Source organism: Nerophis lumbriciformis, linkage group LG04 (genome assembly GCF_033978685.3).
Source record: "Nerophis lumbriciformis linkage group LG04, RoL_Nlum_v2.1, whole genome shotgun sequence".
In the NCBI taxonomy this organism is placed as follows: domain Eukaryota; kingdom Metazoa; phylum Chordata; class Actinopteri; order Syngnathiformes; family Syngnathidae; genus Nerophis; species Nerophis lumbriciformis.
Window position 1 is genome coordinate 51137501 of NC_084551.2, and position 17831 is coordinate 51155331.

Genomic DNA, 17831 nt, shown 5'->3' on the forward strand with positions numbered 1-17831 from the left:
ATATATATATATATATATATATATATATATATATATATATATATGTTTAACCCAATGCAGCCCCCAGGTCAAAAAGTTTGGACACGCCTGCTGTAAAACCACCCTAAATTTTACTGTGGATAACTTGCTTTAACGTCATAAGTCAAGCAGACATTGAAGTATTTAGTCTGATTTTAACCCAAAAAATATCTGCAAAGTATGACAATATAATATCTGTTGTGATATTGGACCATTTTAAAGTGCAAAAGGTATTCCATTTCATGCAGTGCCTACATTTTGTCCTGTCAAAAAGGAAAAAAAACCCCAGCATTTAGTAATAAAAGATCATGTACTGTATTGACGCATATAATTATTTCCAGCCATTCAAAATGACGTGGCGGGCCAGATTTGGCCCCCGGGCCTTGAGTTTGACACTTGAGTTGTAGATGCTCCGAAGTGCCAGTAAGCATGGCTATATAGAACCCCCTCGCCCCCACCCCACCCCCAGCGCTTGTCATTGCATCTCAGTTTCACATTCACGTCCTCCAGCGCCCCCCGTCCATCCACCCACTCATGCAGAAAGCTCGCATCATATCCAGCTAATCATCCCCGGGGTGGAAGGACAACTCCACACCGACAATCCCACTCCAACCAACACGCGTGGAATCCATTCCAGTGTACTTTTCTTCACCCACATCAGCGTTATCGTGAAGATGCCAAAGACATTTTTGTAAAGTGAGCGTCGTTATTTGGGCAAAGGCTCCTTTCTCGCCCCCGGAGTGGTGGCGATAACGCCAGAAAAGTCTTTTACTGTGTACTCACTGGAAAGGTTGGCGTCCATGAAGGCAGCGTCCACCCACTTCAAAGCCTGCGCCTCTCCTCCATGATGGGAAGGCACGTCCCGCAGTGAAGACGCGCGGTCCAGACTGGAGGAGGAGGAGGAGGAGGAGGATGCACGCGCTCCGGTCCACCCCTCCTGGACCCTCCATTGGCTGATGATGATGACAGCAAATCCCCCACCCTCTGATGCTGCTGGCCGGCGACTGAGGACCATGAGGAGGGTGCGTTTACTGCTCACACAAAAGTTGACCATCTTGAGTTATTACCATTCCAGGGCTGCAGCCGTCCATTATGTTAGTCATGGAGTACTCTTATCAATTACCGTATTTTCCGCACCATAGGGCACACCGGATTATAATGCGCACTGCCGATTAATGGTCTATTTTTTTAAATCTTTTTTCATATATAAGGCGCGCCGGATTATAAGGCGCACTGCCGATGAATAGTCTATTTTCGATCTTTTTCATATATAAGGCGCATTGGATTATAAGGCGCACTGCCGATGAATGGTCTATTTTCGATCTTTTTTCATATATAAAGCGCACCTGATTATAATGTGCACTGCCGGTGAATGGTCTATTTTCGATCTTTTTTCATATATAAGGCGCACTGCCAATGAATAGTCTATTTTTATCTTGTTTCATGTATAAGGCTCACCGGATTATAAGGCACACTGCCGATGAATAGTCTATTTTCTATCTTTTTTCATATATAAAGCGCGCTGGATTATAAGGTGCACTGCCGACGAATGGTCTATTTTCGATCTTTTTTCATATATAAAGCGCGCCGATTATAAGGCGCACTGCCGATGAATGGTCTATTTTCGATCTTTTTTCGTATATAAGGCGCGCCGGATTATAAGGCGCACTGCAGGTGAATGGTCTATTTTCGATCTTTTTTAATATATAAGGCGCACTGCCGATGAATGGTCTATTTTCTATCTTTTTTCATATTTAAAACGCGCCGGATTATAAGGCGCACTGCCGGTGAATGGTCTATTTTCGATCGTTTTTCATGTATAAGGCGCACTGCCAATGAATAGTCTATTTTTATCTTGTTTCATGTATAAGGCGCACCGGATTATAAGACGCACTGCCGATGAATAGTCTATTTTTGATCTTTTTCATATATAAGGCGCACTGCCGACGAATGGTCTATTTTCTATCTTTTTTCATATATAAAGCGCGCCGGATTATAAGGCCCACTGCCGATGAATGGTCTATTTGCAATTTTTTTTCATATATAAGGCCCGCCGGTTTACAAGGCGCACTGCCGATGAATGGTCTATTTGCGTTCTTTTTTCATATATAAGGCGCAACCGATTATAAGGCGCACTGCCGACGAATGGTCTATTTTCGATCTTTTTTCATATATAAAGCGCGCCGATTATAAGGCGCACTGCCGCTGAATGGTCTATTTTCGATCTTTTTTCATATATAAGGCGCGCCGGATTATAAGGCGCACTGCAGGTGAATGGTCTATTTTCGATCTTTTTTAATATATAAGACGCACCGGATTATAAGGTGCACTGCCGACGAATGGTCTATTTTCGATCTTTTTTCATATATAAGACGCACCGGATTATAAGGCGCACTGCCGACGAATGGTCTATTTTCGATCTTTTTTAATATATAAGGCGCACTGACGATGAATGGTCTATTTTCTATCTTTTTTCATATATAAAACGCACCGGATCATTAGGCGCACTGCAGACGAATAGTCTATTTTCAATCTTTTTTCATATATAAAGCGTGCCGGATTATAAGGCGCACTGCCGACGAATGGTCTATTTTCGATCTTTTTTCATATATAAAGCGCGCCGGATTATAAGGCGCACTGCCGATGAATGGTCTATTTTCGATCTTTTTTCATATATAAAGCGCGCCGGATTATAAGGCACACTGCCGATGAATGGTCTATTTGCAATTTTTTTTCATATATAAGGCCCGCCGGTTTATAAGGCGCACTGCCGATGAATGGTCTATTTGCGTTCTTTTTTCATATATAAGGCGCGCCGGATTATAAGGCACACTGCCGATGAATGGTCTATTTTCGATCTTTTTTCATATTGTCCCCACAATTTCCCCCTCTGTCTTCCTTTTTATCTCTTTCTATCCCCTCCTGCTCCGGCCCGGCTGCACCAAATGATAATATAAATACATTTAATAAAGTCAAATACAAATAAGGCAACAAGAGAAGTATCCTACACTTCTCTTTTTTAAAGTAAATCTGAACAGCCGATATGGGCATCTACATCAACTATATGATTTGCCTGAGAAGCTGGACAGGACAACAAAAAAATAAATAAATAATAAAAACTTTTTTTTTTTTTAATAAATTAAAAAAATATAAAAATAAAAATATAACTGAGACCCTTCCGGTACCAAACTTAAGGGGAGCCTTAAAGGTAAAATTTTTTTTTTTTAAATCTATATTTTATATTGGTTTTGAAAAATAAAAAAATACCAAAATAGATGCTTTATTTTTTCAGTGTGCGGCTCTCAGTATAAAAACACTTTTTTTTTTAATTGATTAAGAATCATTCCAAGTAAGAATAGGGATTTATTTGAAAATCTAATTTTTTTTTGACACCCCGATTACCTATGCGTCTTTTCTTACGCTATGTATTAGTTTTTCCCTTTTGGACATAAAAACTTATATACACCGCAGGAAAGTGTATACCTTTTTCAACTTCAATAATACCCAATGTTGCAACAAATATTCTATTATCATACTTTCCAAACAAATCTTTGGTCAAAATAAAAATAAATCCTTATTATCTGCTTCACTTATGATTTTAAAGCAAGTACCGTATTTTTCGGAGTATAAGTCGCACCAGAGTATAAGTCGCACCTGCCGAAAATGCATAATAAAGAAGGAAAAAAACATATATAAATCGCACTGGAGCCCGGCCAAACTATGAAAAAAACTGCGACTTATAGTCCGAAAAATACGGTACACGGTAAAAATGTTATTACGGCAAATTTAAAAACAGTAGTTTTTTACAGCGTGTTTCTGTAAATTTAAAAAAACTACCACTGTTTTTTTTTACTGTAAAGTTCTGTCAAATGAGCTGCCAGGTTTTTTTATACTGTAAAATCTATTGTTGTTGTTTTTACGGTGTATTACTGTAAATAGAAAAACGGTATGGTTTTTTTTCTACGGTAAAAAACTAGAGGCTCAGTTCCATACCTGCAATGTGGTCCTCAGTAATATCTTGTAAAAAAAAAACACTGTAAATTCCATCCATCCATTTTCTACCGCTTGTCCCTTTCGGGGTCGCGGGTGTTGTACAATAAAATTGTGTATTAGGTTAGTGTTGTATACTGTAGTGTTGTGTATAATGTAGTGTTGTGTATGAGGTTAGTGTTGTATACTGTAGTGTTGTGTATAATGTAGTGTTGTGTATGAGGTTAGTGTTGTATACTGTAGTGTTGTGTATGAGGTTAGTGTTGTATACTGTAGTGTTGTGTATAATGCTGTGTTGTCTATTAGGTTAGTGTGTATAATGCTGTGTTGTCTATTAGGTTAGTGTTGTGTATAATGTAGTGTTGTATACTGTAGTGTTGTGTATAATGCTGTGTTGTCTATTAGGTTAGTGTGTATAATGCTGTGTTGTCTATTAGGTTAGTGTTGTGTATAATGTAGTGTTGTATACTGTAGTAATAATAATAATAATACCTGGGATTTATATAGCGCTTTTCTAAGTACCCAAAGTAGCTTTACATGTAGAACCCATCATTCATTCACACCTGGTGGTGGTAAGCTACTTTCATAGCCACAGCTGCCCTGGGGTAGACTGACGGAAGCGTGGCTGCAATTTGCGCCAACGGCCCCTCCGACCACCACCTATCATTCATCATTCAATTCACCGGTGTGAGTGGCACCGGGGGCAAAGGGTGAAGTGTCCCGCCCAAGGACACAACGGCAGCGATTTTTGGATGGTAAGAGGCGGGGAGCGAACCTGCAACCCTCAGGTTTCTGGCACGGTTGCTCTACCCACTACGCCATGCCGCCCCGTAGTGTTGTGTATAATGTAGTTTTGTGTATTAGGTTAGTGTTGTATAATGTAGTGTCGTGTATTAGGTTAGTGTTGTGTATAATGTAGTGTTGTGTATTAGGTTAGTGTTGTGTATAATGTAGTGATGTGTATTAGGTTAGTGTTGTATAATGTACTGTTGTGTATAATGTAGTGTTGTGTATTATGTTAGCGTTGTATAACATAGTGTTGTGTATTAGGTAAGTGTTGTATACTGTAGTGTTGTGTATAATGTAGTGTTGTGTATTACGTTAGTGTTGTATACTGCAGTGATGTGTATAATGTTGTGTTGTCTATTAGGTTAGTGTTGTGTATAATGTAGTGTTATATATTAGGTTAGTGTTGTATACTGTAGTGTTGTGTATAATTTAGTGTTGTGTATTAGGTTAGTTTTGTGTATAACGAGTGTTGTGTATTAGGTTAGTGTTGTATAATGAACTGTTGTGTATAATGTAGTGTTGTGTATCAGGTTAGTGTTGTATACTGTAGTGTTGTGTATAATGTAGTGTTGTGTATTACTTTAGTGTTGTATACTGCAGTGATGTGTATAATGTTGTGTTGTCTATTAGGTTAGTGTTGTGTATAATGTAGTGTTGTATATTAGGTTAGTGTTGTATACTGTAGTGTTGTGTATAATGTAGTGTTGTGTATTAGGTTCGTTTTGTGTATAACGACTGTTGTGTATTAGGTTAGTGTTGTATAATGTACTGTTGTGTATAATGTAGTGTTGTGTATCAGGTTAGTGTTGTATACTGTAGTGTTGTGTATAATGTAGTGTTGTGTATTAGGTTAGTGTTGTATAACATAGTGTTGTGTATTAGGTTAGTGTTGTATACTGTTGTGTTGTGTGTAATGTAGTGTTGTGTATTATGTTAGTGTTGTATACTGTTGTGTTGTGTATAATGTAGCGTTGTGTATTACTTTAGTGTTGTATACTGCAGTGATGTGCATAATGTAGTGTTGTGTATCAGGTTAGTGTTGTATACTGTAGTGTTGTGTATAATTTAGTGTTGTGTATTAGGTTAGTTTTGTGTATAACGAGTGTTGTGTATTAGGTTAGTGTTGTGTACTGCAGTGATGTGCATAATGTTGTGTTGTGTATCAGGCTAGTGTTGTATGCTGTAGTGTTGTGTTTAATGTAGTGTTGTGCATCTGGTTAGTGTTGTGTATAATGTAGTGTTGTGTATCACGTTAGTGTTGTATACTGTAGTGTTGTGTATAATGTAGTGTTGTGTATCAGGTTAGTGTTGAATGTTGTAGTGTTGTGTGTAATGTAGTGTTGTGTATTAGGTTAGTGTTGTATACTGTAGTGTTGTGTATAATGTAGTGTTGTGTATTAGGTTAGTTTTGTGTATAACGACTGTTGTGTATTAGGTTAGTGTTGTATAATGTACTGTTGTGTATAATGTAGTGTTGTGTATCAGGTTAGTGTTGTATACTGTAGTGTTGTGTATAATGTAGTGTTGTGTATTAGGTTAGTGTTGTATAACATAGTGTTGTGTATTAGGTTAGTGTTGTATACTGTTGTGTTGTGTGTAATGTAGTGTTGTGTATTATGTTAGTGTTGTATACTGTTGTGTTGTGTATAATGTAGTGTTGTGTATTACTTTAGTGTTGTATACTGCAGTGATGTGTATAATGTTGTGTTGTCTATTAGGTTAGTGTTGTATAATGTAGTGTTGTGTATAATGTAGTGTTCTGTATTATGTTAGCGTTGTATAACATAGTGTTGTGTATAATGTAGTGTTGTGTATCAGGTTAGTGTTGTATACTGTAGTGTTGTGTATAAAGTAGTGTTGTGTATTAGGTTAGTGTTGTATAACATAGTGTTGTGTATTAGGTTAGTGTTGTATACTGTTGTGTTGTGTGTAATGTAGTGTTGTGTATTATGTTAGTGTTGTATACTGTTGTGTTGTGTATAATGTAGTTTTGTGTATTACTTTAGTGTTGTATACTGCAGTGATGTGCATAATGAAGTGTTGTGTATCAGGTTAGTGTTGTATACTGCAGTGTTGTGTATAATGTAGTGTTGTGTATCAGGTTAGTGTTGTATACTGTAGTGTTGTGTATAATGTAGTGTTGTGTATTAGGTTAGTGTTGTGTACTGCAGTGATGTGCATAATGTTGTGTTGTGTATCAGGCTAGTGTTGTATGCTGTAGTGTTGTGTATAATGTAGTGTTGTATATTAGGTTAGTGTTGTATACTGTAGTGTTGTGTAAAATTTAGTGTTGTGTATTAGGTTAGTTTTGTGTATAACGAGTGTTGTGTATTAGGTTAGTGTTGTATAATGTACTGTTGTGTATAATGTAGTGTTGTGTATCAGGTTAGTGTTGTATACTGTAGTGTTGTGTATAATGTAGTGTTGTGTATTAGGTTAGTGTTGTATAACATAGTGTTGTGTATTAGGTTAGTGTTGTATACTGTTGTGTTGTGTGTAATGTAGTGTTGTGTATTATGTTAGTGTTGTATACTGTTGTGTTGTGTATAATGTAGTGTTGTGTATTACTTTAGTGTTGTATACTGCAGTGATGTGTATAATGTTGTGTTGTCTATTAGGTTAGTGTTGTATAATGCACTGTTGTGTATAATGTAGTGTTGTGTATTATGTTAGCGTTGTATAACATAGTGTTGTGTATAATGTAGTGTTGTGTACTGTAGTGCTGTGTATAAAGTAGTGTTGTGTATTAGGTTAGTGTTGTATAACATAGTGTTGTGTATTAGGTTAGTGTTGTATACTGTTGTGTTGTGTGTAATGTAGTGTTGTGTATTATGTTAGTGTTGTATACTGTTGTGTTGTGTATAATGTAGTGTTGTGTATTACTTTAGTGTTGTATACTGCAGTGATGTGCATAATGTAGTGTTGTGTATCAGGTTAGTGTTGTATACTGCAGTGTTGTGTATAATGTAGTGTTGTATACTGTAGTGTTGTGTATAATGTAGTGTTGTGTATTAGGTTAGTGTTGTGTACTGCAGTAATGTGCATAATGTTGTGTTGTGTGTCAGGCTAGTGTTGTATGCTGTAGTGTTGTGTATAATGTAGTGTTGTGCATCTGGTTAGTGTTGTGTATAATGTAGTGTTGTGTATCACGTTAGTGTTGTATACTGTAGTGTTGTGTATAATGTAGTGTTGTGTATCAGGTTAGTGTTGAATGCTGTAGTGTTGTGTATAATGTAGTGTTGTGTATTATGTTAGTGTTGTATACTGTAGTATTGTGTATAATGTAGTGTTGTGTATTAGGTTAATGTTGTACACTGTAGTGTTGTGTATAATGTAGTGTTGTGTATCAGGTCAGTGTTGTACACTGTAGTGTTGTGTATAATGTAGTGTTGTGTATTAGGTTAGTGTTGTATGATGTAGTGTTGTGTATAATGTAGTGTTGTATATTATGTTAATGTTGTATGATGTAGTGTTGTGTATAATGTAGTGTTGTGTTTCAGGTTAGTGTTGTATGCTGTTGTGTAGTCTTCTTTACTGTTATATAAAGTAGTAAATGTTGTTTATGATGTGTATTGCAGCGTCGTGTAGTAAAGTGTGTGTAGGTTGCTGCTGTGGTCCAAGTGGCATGAGCGGGCAACACAAGGTATGATCTCGTGTTCCCCCCGTGTGTGCTGCTTGGGTAATCCCTAATCCGGGAGTCACGGGGGCGGAGCTAAAGGCGAGTTATCTGCAGCAGATTAAGACTTGTGTCAGATGGCGCACATCAAGATTTTGTTTCACGCCAAAATCTTCACACCCAGTTTGCAAAAGTGTGACAGTGACTATTGGTCGCTTACACTGGATTATGTCCTTTTGAGTTTGTTTGTTTTTTACATCCAATTATGATGACGATTACATTAAATAAATTATGTGTGTTTAAAAATTCAGTTTGTTAAAATTGGAGATGTCCGATAATATCAGCATGCCGATATTATCGGACGATAAATGCTTTAAAATGTAATATCGGAAATTATCGGTATCGGGTTTTTTATTATCAGTATCGTTTTTGTTTGTTTGTTTGTTTTTGTTTGTTTTTAAATCAACATAAAAAACACAAGATACACTTACAATTAGTGCACCAACCCACAAAACCTCCCTCCCCCATTTACACTCATTCACACAAAAGGGTTGTTTCTTTCTGTTATTAATATTCTGGTTCCTACATTATATATCAATATATATCAATACAGTCTGCAAGGGATACAGTCCGTAAGCACACATGATTGTGCGTGCTGTTGGTCCACTAATAGTACTAACCTTTAACACTTAATTTTACTCATTTGCATTAATTACTAGTTTCTATGTAACTGTTTTTATATTGTTTTACTTTCTTTTTTATTCAAGAAAATGTTTTTAATTTATTTATCTTATTTTATTAATTAAAAAAAAAAAAAGGACCTTATCTTCACCATACCTGGTTGTCCAAATTAGGCATAATAATGTGTTAATTCCACGACTGTATATATAGCGGTATCAGTTGATATTGGTATTGGTTGATATCGGTATCGGTAATTAAGAGTTGGACAATATCGGAATATCGGAATATCGGATATCGGCAAAAAGCCATTATCGGACATCCCTAGTTAAAATACAATGTTTTAAAATTACTTTGTATAAAAATTCAGTGCAGAACAATTCAGTGCAAAAATGCTTCAAAACTCAAGACTCGCTTCTGGAAAATTAAGACTCAGAAGCAGCCAATGAGGTGCTTTCTTTTTTAATGTCCAGAAATGGCTCTTGAGTTTTGAAACAACAAATATTTCTGCATTGATTTAATTTTACACTGAATTTTTCTATGCCACATTTTTATACACTGATTTTTTATACACAACATTTTTTACACTGATTTTATTTTACGCTGAATTTTTAAAGACTGAATTTTATACACTCATTTTTTTATACATTGATTTTTTATAAAAGTATGTTTTTTTTTTTAAATAAAAGTACAATATTTACAATAAAAACTTTGCACACCACAATATTTACAATCAAAACAGTACAATTAAAAAAAAAAATTAAAAGTGCACATTGCAATATTTATAATCATTCAAGTACGGAATTGAATATAAAAAAGTCCAATATTTTTATTTAAAGTACAATATTTACTATTAAAACGTAGCACACAGTACAATATTTACAATTATAAAGCACAATATTTACAATCAAAAAGTACAATATTTATAATTTAAACTTAGCACACAGTACAATATTTACAATCACAAAGTATTCCGTTTCCATATGAGTTGGGAAATTTTGTTAGATGTAAATATAAACGGAATACAATGATTTGTAAATCATTTTCAACCCATATTCAGTTGAATATGCTACAAAGACAACATATTTGATGTTCAAACTCATAAACTTTTTTTTTTTTTGCAAATAATCATTAACTTTAGAATTTGATGCCAGCAACACGTGACAAAGAAGTTGGGAAAGGTGGCAATAAATACTGATAAAGTTGAGGAATGCTCATCAAACACTTATTTGGATCATCCCACAGGTGTGCAGTCTAATTGGGAACAGGTGGGTGCCATGATTGGGTATAAAAGTAGATTCCATGAAATGCTCAGTCATTCACAAACAAGGATGGGGCGAGGGTCACCACTTTGTCAACAAATGCGTGAGCAAATTGTTGAACAGTTTAAGAAAAACTTTTCTCAACCAGCTATTGCAAGGAATTTAGGGATTTCACCATCTACGGTCCGTAATATCATCAAAGGGTTCAGAGAATCTGGAGAAATCACTGCACGTAAGCAGCTAAGCCCGTGACCTTCGATCCATCAGGCTGTACTGCATCAACAAGCGACATCAGTGTGTAAAGGATCTCACCACATGGGCTCAGGAACACTTCAGAAACCCACTGTCAGTAACTACAGTTGGTCGCTACATCTGTAAGTGCAAGTTAAAACTCTCCTATGCAAGGCGAAAACCGTTTATCAACAACACCCAGAAACGCCGTCGGCTTCGCTGGGCCTGAGCTCATCTAAGACGGACTGATGCAAAGTGGAAAAGTGTTCTGTGGTCTGACGAGTCCACATTTCAAATTGTTTTTGGAAACTGTGGACGTCGTGTCCTCCGGACCAAAGAGGAAAAGAACCATCCGGATTGTTATAGGCGCAAAGTTGAAAAGCCAGCATCTGTGATGGTATGGGGGTGTATTAGTGCCCAAGACATGGGTAACTTACACATCTGTGAAGGCACCATTAATGTTGAAAGGTACATACAGGTTTTGGAGCAACATATGTTGCCATCCAAGCAATGTTACCATGGACGCCCCTGCTTATTTCAGCAAGCCAAGTGTTACATCAACGTGGCTTCATAGTAAAAGAGTGCGGGTACTAGACTGGCCTGCCTGTAGTCCAGACTTGTCTCCCATTGAAAATGTGTGGCGCATTATGAAGCCTAGAATACCACAACGGAGACCCCCGGACTGTTGAACAACTTAAGCTGTACATCAAGCAAGAATGGGAAAGAATTCCACCTGAGAAGCTTAAAAAATGTGTCTCCTCGGTTCCCAAACCTTTACTGAGTGTTGTTAAAAGGAAAGGCCATGTAACACAGTGGTGAACATGCCCTTTCTCAACTACTTTGGCACGTGTTGCAGCCATGAAATTCTAAGTTAATTATTATTTGCAAAAAAAAAAAAAAAGTTTATGAGTTTGAACATCAAATATGTTGTCTTTGTAGCATATTCAACTGAATATGGGTTGAAAAGGATTTGCAAATCATTGTATTCCGTTTATATTTACATCCAACACAATTTCCCAACTCATATGGAAACGGGGTTTGTATATATACGGTCCCACATTGCATGGCAGAGCACGAGCCAAGCAGGAAGTCGAAGGAATTGTCTTTAGACCTCTGAGACAGGATTGTCTCGAGGCTCAAACTTGGGGAAGGGTACGGAGATTTCCTCCATCATTCGTAAATGGAAGAAGTTTCGAGCCATGTAAATACTTTTTTATTTTTTGGATAAATTTGCAAAAAGCTCAAAAAACAAAAAGAAGAGGTTTTTACATTGTCATGATGGGGTATTGTGTGGAGAATTTTGAGGACAAAAATGAGTTCATTCCATTTTGGAGTAAGTCTGTAAGTAAATCAATAATCATTGAATTGTAAATGTTGATTATGGATCAATATGAATGTGCCAGCATATGAGCGCACCATCAGACCTTACAGGGCGGTTGCGTGCGTGGCGTCATGGCGGCCAGGAGACACCTTCACCTCTGACATTCCCGCCGTCAGCCGAACGTGACGCCTGCATGCTGACATTGCGAGGCCAGCTGCGCTGATGGCGTACGTGGCGGCGGCGGCCACGCGGGCCGTTGACCTGCCGAGAGGAGAAAGCGATGACACGGCCGCACGCGCGTTCGATCCCCGCACGCCACCGCCGAGCCTGGCATTAATTCGCTCTGACTCTGACACGCTTGCTCGTCTGCGGGGGGGGGGGGGGGAAACATCCTCCTCATACTCTCAATCCAGTCCGGTCCGGTCCGGTCCTTGCCCTAGCTGAGTCGGCCCCCGGGGGAGGCCGGGCCCAGAGGAGGCCGGGGCCGCGGAGTAACCGGACAGATGGGCGTGTGCAGGCAGCTGAGCTTCACGCTACGCTGGCTGGCCTCTGAGTCACGTTGGCGTGTGCGGTGATGTCATCCTTGTTTGGGCTCGCGTGTCGGAGCGAGCAGAGGGAGGAGGGGGTGGAGGGGGAGAGATGGCGGCCTGGGAGATGCTGCATCAGCTGCAGATATGAAACCAATAGAAGGCTCGCCATCTGCGTGCCTTTTGATGACAATGTCTTGAGGCGAGAAGGTGCAGGCCGGGGATCTCCGGCTTCTGCGTGTTCTCAACTGCCCAGAGTCTAAAAACCTGCATGTGAGCTCGCCGCCATGTTGACAAGAACACGCATGATTTGCTGGCATTGTGCCTTTTTGTTGTATTTTTTTCTATTCACGCCACTTTTTGTTGTTGTTTAATCCGTCATGATCTGTGGTCTAGATCAGTGGTCCCCAAACTTTTTGTAACTGGTCACTGCTTGAAAATTCCCACGGATCGGGGGGGGGAATGGTATTTTTATTTTTTTTTCTGTCATAAAAATACAGTCATGCGTGCTTACGGACTGTATCCCTGCAGACTGTATTGATATATATTGATATATAATGTAGGAACCAGAATATTAATAACAGAAAGAAACAACGGACGGCTTCGAAGCGATTCTGGACCACCATCCGCCGCCTCAGGAAGGGGAAGCAGTGCACTATCAACACCGTGTATGGTGAGGATGGTGTTCTGCTGACCTCGACTGCGGATGTTGTGGATCGGTGGAGGGAATACTTCGAAGACCTCCTCAATCCCACCAACACGTCTTCCTATGAGGAAGCAGTGCCTGGGGAATCTGTGGTGGGCTCTCCTATTTCTGGGGCTGAGGTTGCTGAGGTAGTTAAAAAGCTCCTCGGTGGCAAGGCCCCGGGGGTAGATGAGATCCGCCCGGAGTTCCTTAAGGCTCTGGATGCTGTGGGGCTGTCTTGGTTGACAAGACTCTGCAGCATCGTGTGGACATCGGGGGTGGTACCTCTGGATTGGCAGACCGGGGTGGTGGTTCCTCTCTTTAAGAAGGGGAACCGGAGGGTGTGTTCTAACTATCGTGGGATCACACTCCTCAGCCTTCCCGGTAAGGTCTATTCAGGTGTACTGGAGAGGAGGCTACGCCGGATAGTCGAACCTCGGATTCAGGAGGAACAGTGTGGTTTTCGTCCTGGTCGTGGAACTGTGGACCAGCTCTATACTCTCGGCAGGGTCCTTGAGGGTGCATGGGAGTTTGCCCAACCAGTCTACATGTGCTTTGTGGACTTGGAGAAGGCATTCGACCGTGTCCCTCGGGAAGTCCTGTGGGGAGTGCTCAGAGAGTATGGGGTATCGGACTGTCTGATTGTGGCAGTCCGCTCCCTGTATGATCAGTGCCAGAGCTTGGTCCGCATTGCCGGTAGTAAGTCGGACACGTTTCCAGTGAGGGTTGGACTCCGCCAAGGCTGCCCTTTGTCACCGATTCTGTTCATAACTTTTATGGACAGAATTTCTAGGCGCAGTCAAGGCGTTGAGGGGATCTGGTTTGGTGGCTGCAGGATTAGGTCTCTGCTTTTTGCAGATGATGTGGTCCTGATGGCTTCATCTGACCAGGATCTTCAGCTCTCGCTGGATCGGTTCGCAGCCGAGTGTGAAGCGACTGGGATGAGAATCAGCACCTCCAAGTCGGAGTCCATGGTTCTCGCCCGGAAAAGAGTGGAGTGCCATCTCCAGTTGGGGAGGAGATCTTGCCCCAAGTGGAGGAGTTCAAGTACCTCGGAGTCTTGTTCACGAGTGAGGGAAGAGTGGATCGTGAGATCGACAGGTGGATCGGTGCGGCGTCTTCAGTAATGCGGACGCTGTATCGATCCGTTGTGGTGAAGAAGGAACTGAGCCGGAAGGCAAAGCTCTCAATTTACCGGTCGATCTACGTTCCCATCCTCACCTATGGTCATGAGCTTTGGGTTATGACCGAAAGGACAAGATCACGGGTACAAGCGGCCGAAATGAGTTTCCTCCGCCGGGTGGCGGGGCTCTCCCTTAGAGATAGGGTGAGAAGCTCTGCCATCCGGGAGGAGCTCAAAGTAAAGCCGCTGCTCCTCCACATGGAGAGGAGCCAGATGAGGTGGTTCGGGCATCTGGTCAGGATGCCACCCGAACGCCTCCCTAGGGAGGTGTTTAGGGCACGTCCGACCGGTAGGAGGCCGCGGGGAAGACCCAGGACACGTTGGGAAGACTATGTCTCCCGGCTGGCCTGGGAACGCCTCGGGGTCCCACAGGAAGAGCTGGACGAAGTGGCTGGGGAGAGGGGAGTCTGGGCTTTCCTGCTTAGGCTGCTGCCCCCGCGACCCGACCTCGGATAAGCGGAAGAAGATGGATGGATGGATGGAGAAAGAAACAACCCTATTGTTTGAATGAGTTTGGTGCACTAATTGTAAGTATATCTTGTGTTTTTTATGTTGATTTAATAAATTTAAAAAAATAATAATAATTTTCTATTTTTTAATTTAATTTTTTTTTTTTTCTTGTGCGGCCCGGTACCAATCGATCCACGGACCGGTACCGAGCCGCGGCCTGGTGGTTGGGGACCACTGGTTTAGATCATGTTTTGTTTGGTTACGTTCTGTTGGTTTTTGGACTCCATGAGTAGGGATGATGTTTGATAAGAAATTATCGAGTTCGAGCCTATTAGCAGCACGGTGGAAGAGGGGTTAGTGCGTCTGCCTCACAATACGAAGGTGCTGAGTAGTCTGGGGTTCAATCCCAGGCTCTGGATCTTTCTGTGTGGAGTTTGCATGTTCTCCCCGTGACTGCGTGGGTTCCCTCCGGGTACTCCGGCTTCCTCCCACCTCCAAAGACATGCACCTGGGGATAGGTTGATTGGCAACACTAAATTGGCCCTAGTGTGTGAATGTTGTCTGTCTATCTGTGTTGGCCCTGTGATGAGGTGGCGACTTGTCTAGTCTAGACTAGCTGAGATAGGCTCCAGCACCCCCCGCGACCCCGAAGGGAATAAGCGGTAGAAAATGGATGGATGGATCTTATCGAACCAATTCCTTATCGATTCTCTTATCGAGTCCAGATAGATTTTTGTATATGGAAAAAAAACACACAATATTTGGTTTAACAAATCACTTCACATTCTCTACTGCTCGCTACTATAGTATTACCATATCGGAGTTATTGTGCAGAAATGTGGGGAAATAACTACAAATGTGCGCTACATTCGTTAACCGTGTTACAAAAAAGATCAATTAGACTGATACATAATGTTGGATATAGAGAACATACAAACACTTTATTTATTGAGTCAAAAATATTAAAGTTCGATGATTTGGTAAAATTGCAAACAGCTAAAATGATGTGGAATTAAATGATGAGATGGATTAAGTAAAGAAGTTAGGGATGTCCCGATCCAGGTTTTTGCACTTCCGATCCGATACCGATACTGACCGATACCGATACTGGCCTATCCGAGCATGTATTAAAGTTTAAAGTTATTTAGCCTACTTAGTTGTCAGAATCATGTTGAAAAGGGTTTTAGTACTCTTGATAACAACTAGCCAGCTGAATTAGGGGAGTTTGAATAATACACAATGGTTGGTAACAAGAAACTGACCTGTTTATTCAAGGATAAACACAAAATAGACAATATTATACATGACAAACAGAAATGGCATCATTGAAGTAGGGCTGGGCGATATGGCCTTTTTTTAATATTGCGATATTTTAAGGCCATATTGCGACACACGATATACAGGTAAAAGCCAGTAAATTAGAATATTTTGAAAAACTTGATTTATTTCAGTAATTGCATTCAAAAGGTGTAACTTGTACATTATATTTATTCATTGCACACAGACTGATGCATTCAAATGTTTATTTCATTTAATTTTGATGATTTGAAGTGGCAACAAATGAAAATCCAAAATTCCGTGTGTCACAAAATTAGAATATTACTTAAGGCTAATACAAAAAAGGGATTTTTAGAAATGTTGGCCAACTGAAAAGTATGAAAATGAAAAATATGAGCATGTACAATACTCAATACTTGGTTGGAGCTCCTTTTGCCTCAATTACTGCGTTAATGCGGCGTGGCATGGAGTCGATGAGTTTCTGGCACTGCTCAGGTGTTATGAGAGCCCAGGTTGCTCTGATAGTGGCCTTCAACTCTTCTGCGTTTTTGGGTCTGGCATTCTGCATCTTCCTTTTCACAATACCCCACAGATTTTCTATGGGGCTAAGGTCAGGGGAGTTGGCGGGCCAATTTAGAACAGAAATACCATGGTCCGTAAACCAGGCACGGGTAGATTTTGCGCTGTGTGCAGGCGCCAAGTCCTGTTGGAACTTGAAATCTCCATCTCCATAGAGCAGGTCAGCAGCAGGAAGCATGAAGTGCTCTAAAACTTGCTGGTAGACGGCTGCGTTGACCCTGGATCTCAGGAAACAGAGTGGACCGACACCAGCAGATGACATGGCACCCCAAACCATCACTGATGGTGGAAACTTTACACTAGACTTCAGGCAACGTGGATCCTGTGCCTCTCCTGTCTTCCTCCAGACTCTGGGACCTCGATTTCCAAAGGAAATGCAAAATTTGCATGGCTGGGTGATGGTTTGGGGTGCCATGTCATCTGCTGGTGTCGGTCCACTCTGTTTCCTGAGATCCAGGGTCAACGCAGCCGTCTACCAGCAAGTTTTAGAGCACTTCATGCTTCCTGCTGCTGACCTGCTCTATGGAGATGGAGATTTCAAGTTCCAACAGGACTTGGCGCCTGCACACAGCGCAAAATCTACCCGTGCCTGGTTTACGGACCATGGTATTTCTGTTCTAAATTGGCCCGCCAACTCCCCTGACCTTAGCCCCATAGAAAATCTGTGGGGTATTGTGAAAAGGAAGATGCAGAATGCCAGACCCAAAAACGCAGAAGAGTTGAAGGCCACTATCAGAGCAACCTGGGCTCTCATAACACCTGAGCAGTGCCAGAAACTCATCGACTCCATGCCACGCCGCATTAACGCAGTAATTGAGGCAAAAGGAGCTCCAACCAAGTATTGAGTATTGTACATGCTCATATTTTTCATTTTCATACTTTTCAGTTGGCCAACATTTCTAAAAATCCCTTTTTTGTATTAGCCTTAAGTAATATTCTAATTTTGTGACACACGGACTTTTGGATTTTCATTTGTTGCCACTTCAAATCATCAAAATTAAATGAAATAAACATTTGAATGCATCAGTCTGTGTGCAATGAATAAATATAATGTACAAGTTACACCTTTTGAATGCAATTACTGAAATAAATCAAGTTTTTCAAAATATTCTAATTTACTGGCTTTTACCTGTATATCTCGATATTTTGCCTCAGCCTTGAATGAACACTTGATGCATATAATCACAGCAGTATGATGATTCTATGTGTTTTGATTGATTGATT

General features: G+C 40.4%; 2 protein-coding genes across 4 annotated transcripts in view; one reads left to right on the forward strand and one right to left on the reverse strand.

Annotated features, from left to right (window-relative positions):
- Positions 1-896, reverse strand: part of LOC133603538 (5-hydroxytryptamine receptor 1B) — a 20487-nt gene extending 19591 nt beyond the window's left edge. Inside the window, exon 1 of one of the 2 annotated variants that reach the window (XR_012050386.1) lies at positions 802-896. The gene's annotated coding sequence lies outside the window, so the exon portion shown is untranslated. The remainder of the gene's footprint in view (positions 1-801) is intronic. The other variant, XM_072913051.1, reaches the window with a different exon arrangement.
- plekhf2 (pleckstrin homology domain containing, family F (with FYVE domain) member 2) overlaps positions 1-17831 on the forward strand; it is a 115829-nt gene that overhangs the window by 43413 nt on the left and 54585 nt on the right. The window contains exon 1 of one of the 2 annotated variants that reach the window (XM_061956838.2): positions 936-1040. The exons of the other annotated variant lie outside the window; for it this stretch is intronic. The gene's annotated coding sequence lies outside the window, so the exon portion shown is untranslated. Of the gene's footprint in view, positions 1-935; positions 1041-17831 lie in introns of those variants that run through there. 2 annotated transcript variants of the gene reach the window in all.